We start from the raw sequence: 6,126 nt of genomic DNA on the forward strand, positions 1-6,126 counted from the left end.
TCCAGCTCCGGGTGTCCACCCTGCTCCCTTTAAATACGCCTGCACCCCATAATCATAACCCGCCTTTACTCCTTAAAATAACCCAACACCCTTAAACACTAACCCATCTTAACCCTATAAATATACCCTGTATCCCAAACCCCAAACCTACCCCTACACCCCAAAAATACCCCTGTACCCCAAAATCCAAACCTAGCCCTAAACCCTATAAATACCCCTGTACCTCAAAACCCAAACCTACCCCTGAACCCTAAAAATACCCCTGTACCCCAAAACTCAAACCTACCCCTGAACCCTAAAATACCCCTGTACCCCAAAACCCAAACCTACCCCTGAACCCTAAAAATACACCTATACCCCAAAACCCAAACCTAGCCCTGAACCCTAAAAATACCCCTGTACCCCAAAACCCATACCTATATCTGGACCCTTAAAATACCCAAACACCTCAAACATATACCTCAGTACCCCAAAACATATACCCCTATACCCATACTTACCTTAACCAAACATTTAAAAAAAACATGCTTTTACCATTCATGCATTTATAACGAATTTCGTTGTAAATGTATGAGTGGTAAAGGCATATAAAATGTAACGTCATGCGTTATAATGGCATTGCAGAGTCATGGTACTTTCGAAATGAAAGTATGCGGAGTGATAGTATGCGGAAAGAAAGTTGCGGAATAATGGGTGTTTACCCTCCCCCGGTAAGTACATTGGTGGCACGGCGGCCCACATCTCCAGCAACATACTCATATTTTTTCACCACCAATTTGAAAAATGCACAGGTCTCTCTCATTGATGGCCAACACCGACATACACTTTTAGACACACCTCCCGCCACAAGTTCTAGAATTGCAAACTTTAGAGCTGGGGAGCTACGTTCGAATCTCTGCATCAGCTCAACATCCTGTGATTCCAGGCAAATCGCTTTGTCTCCCCATGCCTACCACAAATGAATGTGTTCTTCTGTAATGTAAATTGTGCTCATGCCATGTTGTCGAGTTTGCGCTATATAATATTGCAAGGAAAAATAAAGTAGGGAAACAAGTTCACACACTACTGAACGTGCACTCTTAAGTGCATCAGCAGTGCACTGTGAATCGGAGCGTTTCACAGGCCTGTCACAGATAAGAAATGCTATCAAAACGAAATCCTACAAAACAATATACTACTGGCCGGCAGCAATTCATACCCGGACAACGTCGGGACGGGCTGCTAGTTTATAATAAAGTGAAACGGAAAGACTGCTATTAAATGGGCTATATGAAAACATGCTTTTATTTGTGAAAACACTCTCACAAGAAGTTTGACTGAAAGGGCCTTAAAATGTGCGATTTTGTTCACAGAGCAGTCAGGTGTACTTTCATGTACATCTCTCTCCAGAGATAACCCTGCCACGTGGGGGCTTATGCAAAATATTGTAGTTGGATTTAAATATGTGTTTCTTGAACCTGAATAGATTTTTTAAGTCAAAGTGATTTGTGACTTATAATAGTAAGTAGACAGAGCTCAGAGTTATTTAGCAAATGTTTGTCATTGCAGTTAGAAACTCTGTGTATGCTCAAAGGGCAGAGCCAGCATCAGTGCAATAGACAGGTACGGAATATGAGTGTGAGCAGGGGACTAGTGCGAAGAGTCATGCAGAGGGTTGTTTGCAAGAGAATCAGTGTGAGAAGTGAGGAGAGAAGTGTGTGAGGTCGGTTCAGTATAACTCATGGGGATGTGTGTGTGAGTGGGCAGGATCTGTAATAGAGGAAGAGAGATATCTGAAGTGTAAAACATTGACGGGTTTGAGGTGTTTCAGTGAAAGCTCAGGAAGAAGGGGGTGTGCACAGGGTCAGTAACAATCTAGGGAGGGTCTCTGTGTGCACGTTGATGTTTAGTGTGTGCAGAGGATCTGTCAGACGGAGAAGGAGTGTGCAGGGATTTATTAGCAGAAGGGAGTGGTATGTGCGAGGTGGCCAGTGTATTAAGAGGTGGGCAGGTTGGGGTTTGATGCCCTTGTATGAGATGTGATGTTATCGTATGAGGTAGGTCTCTAATCCTCTGCCCATCTGTCCTCTTTAAACAGCCCCCCAGGCCTGCACTTCATCTGATATTTGATCCTCCTCCTTCTTGTAGCCTCCCTGGGTCTCACCATACTTCAAGGTCAGGCACGTGGATGATGTCCCCGTCACTGTTTATGCCAGTGAGAGTCGCCGGTCGGGCCTCGGGCCACCTAAATAGAGAAGATCACAATGAGGAATCCTTAGTACTGGGACAGGAGATGAACCGAGGAGCGGAGCTGGTGTCCAGAGACATGTGTGGATCATGATGGACAGATTTAACGAGATCGGGTGTGAGTGAAACCAGGGGAGGGGCAACCAAACCAGGGGTGAGCGACACTAGGGGAGGGACAACCAGACTGGGGGTGAGTGACAGAGGGGGAGGGGCTACCAGACCTGGGGTGATACAGGGGAAGGGGCAACCAGACTGTGGGTGATGGACATGGGAGAGGGGGCCAACCAGACAGGAAGTGAGTGACACTGGGAGAGGGCCAACCAGACGGGGGTGAGTGACACCAGGGGAGGGGGCAACCTGATCGGGGGTAAGTGATACTGGGGGAGGGGCAACTAGACCAAGGTGAGTGACACCGGAAGAGGGGGGTGAGCATGGGTGATGGTTGCATTTAATCATGTGGAGGTTGCTAAGATTAGCATCGCGGAGTGAAGAAATGACACCTGGTATTTACAATACCTTGAAATGGAAAGACTATACTTGAAAGAAGTTTGTGAACGCGTTATAGTGTGCACAAATGCTCTTACAGAGCTAGTGAATGAAAGGTCCTTAAAAGGTGTCTCCTTGTGCACAGAGTGGGAGGGTGTGCAAGTGTCTGTAGAGATATCATTCCAAGTAGGCTAGGCACTTACAGAAGGGGTCTGTTGAATTTAAGTATATATTTCTGAGACATTTATTGACTATAAATAAGACTAACTGATTATTTTTATAACAAACTGAAAATCCAATTACTAAACAAATGCCGGTCACTGCACGCAGAAAACCCCATGTGCTCAAAGCGCAGAGTAAGCATTAGTGTAACTGTCAGGAAGAGGATATGGATGTGTGTAAGGGAGAAAAAGTAACGCACAGGCAGAGGGATGTGTGCAAGAGAACCATTGTAACCCACTGGGAGGATATGGATGTGTGTAAGGGAGAAAAAGTAACGCACAGGCAGAGGGATGTGTGCAAGAGAACCATTGTAACCCACTGGGAGGATATGGATGTGTGTAAGGGAGAAAAAGTAATGCACAGGCAGAGGGATCAGGGGCGTAACACACCCTGCAGCCCCAGCGTTACGGGTGGTCCCCCGCGCTCCAGGGGCCTCCTTACTTGACTTATTTTATTATGATTTTAATTGTGCGCAGTGTGCACAGCACACCTGGCCTCTTTAATAAATTAAATGGTGGTGCCCAAGGCATGCATGCCTGGGCCCCTGCCGAGTTTCAGCAGCTGTTCACTGATTTTCTTTAGCTGAAACAAGAACTGACGCGCTTAATAAATTGTTGCACGGGCCCCGGCCGGCTCTCTGAGCCTCATAATAAATGGTGCCCGGCCCCGGCTGGGGCCCCTGAGGCTTCTTTAAATGGTGCGCAGGCCCCGGCCGGGGCCCCTGAGGCTCTTAATAAATGGTGTGCGGGCCCAGCCGGCCTCTGAGGCTCTCTTTATATTAAAAGGCGGGACAGGGTGTGTCCGCGCCTGCGCGGCACCCACTTGTTTCAGGGACGCGTATGAGCGTTGTTCAGGGTGGGGGCAGGGCTGGTGACCAATGCCCTGATTAAATTTGTCATGACATACGCATTGAGTGCACACGCAATTAAAAGTGCGCGTTAGACGAAGGTGTGGCATCCGTTCCCGAGAAGACCCAGGCACGCTCCTACGCAGGGCAGGACTGTCTGAAGTCCGTCACCGGCCTTTATCCATAATTTAAATTGCGCCCCTGCCTGGCTAGCCTTGCCTTGCGCTGCCCTAGGCCCCTGCCTCCTGCCTGTACCGCTCACGCCTAACTCTGAGCTGCCGGGCAGGGTAATCAGACAAAATATCGAAAAAAAAATATCGGAAAGACAAAATATCGAAGTAAAAATATCGAAGGTCAAAAATATAGGTAAGCAAAAATATCGGATACAAAAATATCGAAATAGGTGAGTATGCAAAAATATCGACAAAAAAAATATCGAGTGTCAAAATATCGTTAAAAAAAAAATATCGTGTAGTAATGGAAATAATCAATAGTATAGGAAAAAGTAAAATAATTGTATATAAAAAGTATTAAAAAAGTTGTATCATTATAAATAAAACAATTATAAATAAAATATTTAAAAATACATATCTATGTTTAGGAGCGGGTTATTGGGTTTATAGGGGATAAGGGTGGGAAGTAATTTATTAATAATTAATTAATATATGTTATTAAAAAATACTAAATTATACCTATTTGTTAATTAATTATAATTAATTAGTTAATTAATTATAATTAATTAGTTAATTAATTAAGCTTATATAGTGTATATTATTAATTAATAATTAATTGATAATTAATAAATAATAATTATGAAATTATAAATATATACTTTAAAAAATATATGTAGATACATGTTTATTTTGTATTTCTACATTTAGTAAAATATAATTTATAAAAATTACATTTTTAGGTTTAGGAGCGGGTTATTGGGTTTATAGGGGATAAGAGTGGGAAGTAATTTATTAATAATAAAATCATTAATTAATAAATGTAATTAAATATTTGTAAATTATACCTAACTGTTAATTAATTATGATTAATTATAATTAATTAGTTAATTATTTAAGCTCATATAGTCTATAATATTAATTAATAATTAATTGATAATTCATAAATATTAATTATGAAATTATAAATATATACTTTAAAAAATATATGTAGATACATGTTTATTTTGTATTTCTACATTTAGTAAAATATTATTTTTTTAAATTACATTTGTAGGTTGAGGAGCGGGTTATTGGGTTTATAGGGGATAAGGGTGGGAAGTAATTTATTACTAATTAAATCATTAATTTATAAATGTAATTAAATATTTGTACATTATACATAATTGTTAATTAATTATTAATAAATATAATTAATAAGTTAATTATTTAAGCTCATAAAGTCTATCATATTAATTAATAATTAATTGGTAATTAATAAATATTAAATAAGAAATATTAAATATTTACTTAAATAATTCAATTTAGATACATGTTTATGGAGTATATCTAAATTTATGTAAAATTTTGTTATTTGTAAATTACATTTCTAGGTTTAGGAGTGGGTTATTGGGTTTATAGGGGATAAGGGTGGGAAGTAATCTATTAATAATTAAATCATTAATTAATAATTGAAATTATTATTTGTACATTATACCTAATAGGTAAATAATTAATAATAATTAGTTCATTAATTAATATTATATAGTCAAAATTATTCTTTACGCAATTCTTTGTAATTAATTAATTTTTATTTTAATTAATTGTAATAATGTACTTAATTATTTTTTGTTAAAGGGGTTTTTGTTGAGTTTTGGGTCAGTTTTCAGTTTGTAGTTAAAGGGGTATTTGTTGAGTTAAGGGTCAGTTTTTAGTTTTTGGGTTAAGGGCTAATTTTAGGGTTCAGGGTCAGTTTTTAGTTTTTGGGTAAAGGGGTATTTGTTGGGTTCTGGGTCAGTTTTTAGTTTTTGGGTAAAGGGGTATTTGTTGAGTTAAGGGTCAGTTTTTAGTTTTTGGGTAAAGGGGTATTTGTTGGGTTCTGGGTCAGTTTTCAGTTTGTGGATAAAGGGGTATTTGTTGGGTTCAGGGTCAGTTTTCAGTTTGTGGATAAAGGGGTATTTGTTGGGTTCTGGGTCAGTTTTCAGTTTGTGGATAAAGGGGTATTTGTTGGGTTCTGGGTCAGTTTTCAGTTTGTGGATAAAGGGGTATTTGTTGGGTTCTGGGTCAGTTTTTGGGTAAAGGGGTATTTGTTGGGTTCTGGGTCAGTTTTCAGTTTGTGGATAAAGGGGTATTTGTTGGGTTCAGGGTCAGTTTTCATTTTTTGGGTAAAGGGCTAATTTTAGGGTTCAGTGTCAG

Source organism: Lissotriton vulgaris, chromosome 5 (genome assembly GCF_964263255.1).
Source record: "Lissotriton vulgaris chromosome 5, aLisVul1.2, whole genome shotgun sequence".
NCBI lineage: Eukaryota > Metazoa > Chordata > Amphibia > Caudata > Salamandridae > Lissotriton > Lissotriton vulgaris.